The 1838-nt window shown below is 41.5% G+C and overlaps 1 non-coding gene across 1 annotated transcript; it reads right to left on the bottom strand.

Moving 5' to 3' along the window:
* Positions 1–747: 747 nt before the first annotated feature.
* Positions 748–854, bottom strand: LOC142168524 (small nucleolar RNA R71). Its single transcript, XR_012698379.1, has one exon. It is a non-coding gene; the product is annotated as a small nucleolar RNA R71 (small nucleolar RNA).
* Positions 855–1838: the final 984 nt, after the last annotated feature.

The following is a 1838-nucleotide window of genomic DNA, read 5'->3' as shown; positions in this document are numbered from 1 at the left end:
GTTCTTTTTATAAGTCATAGTTGGGCGTGATCAAATTTTGGCGTCGTTGCTGGGGAATTGACGGAATTATTAAGTGCAGCTAAAAGAAGTGCTACAATTCTTAGTGTAGTCAATTTTCTTTATTTTAAACCAAATACTAGTCTTGGGTGTTACAGGTGCATGCCTAGGAACTCCTCGAGAACTGGTGAATGGCTCGAAGCATTATCATATTCTGAGAAAGTTTTCAAGACACTAAATCGTGCAAACAAGAAAGGCAAACTGCAACAAAACTCGACAGACCAAATCGAACTAGCCATGGATGACATAATAGAAAATCCAATCAACAACATAAAGAATGTGAATGAACCATACAATCAGGGTGTGGTGCCTCTTGTACTAGAAGCAACATTATATGATTGGGCACAACCCACAACCGACAATCTGGAAACCGCAATTGCAGTCCCTTAGATACAAGCAGAATCATTTCAAATCACAAACAATACGCTAGATTTGTTGCATAACAAGGGATTGTTCTCAAGGTCATACATTAAAGATCCTAAGCAACATCTGAAGAATTTCCTGTCGATATGTGTCACGCAAAGGCAACCTAATGTGACACCGGAAGCAATAAAGTTGTTGTTGTTTCCATTCTCGGTGACAAGAGAAGCTCAGATTTGGCTTAATTCACTCCCCATAAATTCCATCACTACTTGGGAGGAATTAGTCAAGCAATTTTTGAACAAGTTCTACCCACCCAATAAAATTGCCAAACAAATTGATGATATATTGAGCTTCAGGCAGAGACCGACAGAATCACTACAAGAAACGTGGGAGAGGTTCAAGGTTATGCTGGTTAATTGTCCACATCATGGCATTCCAGATTAGATGTTGGGGCAGAGGTTCTATATGGGACTGGCAGACGGCTTAAAGGCCAATGTTGATGCTTCAGCAGGTGAAGCATTTTTGAGCAAAACATTCAGAGAATGCAAGATCCTACTTGGTAAGATGGCTCAAAACTCAGGATGGATGACAAGAGACTCTACGATCACTCCTGTAGTTCACTCAGTGGCTTTGGACCCAAACTACTCCATAGCTAAAAATATGGCCACTCTAATGACGCAAATGAGTATCCTCACCAAAGAGATCGATGAATCAGGGCAGAAGCAGCAGGTACACATAATTGACGCAACTAATGAGGGCTTGTGTACACCATGCATTAACCAATCTTATGTATGCTCGTGGAGTGCGGAAGGTGACAACCAGCACTATCAGGAAGATATGAACTATGTTGCCAACTATGGGGGACATAGGCAAGGTGGTCAGAATTGGGGACAACATAATCAACAATATAGACCAGCACAACAGCAGTACAATAACAACAACAATCTTGGAGCTATGCAACCACAGGGTCAAGTGGTGCCTTACCAAAGGCAACATAGTTACAAGCAGCAAAATCAGTAGCTGGCTTATCAACAACCTCAACAATAATAGATTGTGAGACAAGATGATTGGTTTGCTGAACTTAAGGGAATGCTGGACAGCAACAACTGAATGCTGCAACAATTGATTGGGTCTACTGGAAAAATGCAAGAGAGAGTGGACTCACATGAATCAGCGATAAAGGGTATTGAGATTCAATTAGGACAGATTTCTATGGCTCTAAACAATCTTCCCCAAGGAACGTTACCTGCAGACACACAAGTCAATCCAAACGATCAGGGCCTGAAATAGCTTATGGAAGTGAGTCTACAAAATGGTAGAGACCTAGATCTGGAGCAAGAGATTGCTCGCGAAAGCCGACCTACTGAAACACTTGTGCTAGTACCCATTGAGATAGATGATTCAACAGGGTTAATTGA

This window comes from Nicotiana tabacum, chromosome 13 (assembly GCF_000715075.1).
Source record: "Nicotiana tabacum cultivar K326 chromosome 13, ASM71507v2, whole genome shotgun sequence".
In the NCBI taxonomy this organism is placed as follows: Eukaryota; Viridiplantae; Streptophyta; class Magnoliopsida; order Solanales; family Solanaceae; genus Nicotiana; species Nicotiana tabacum.
This window is presented reverse-complemented; position numbering and strand designations above follow the sequence as displayed.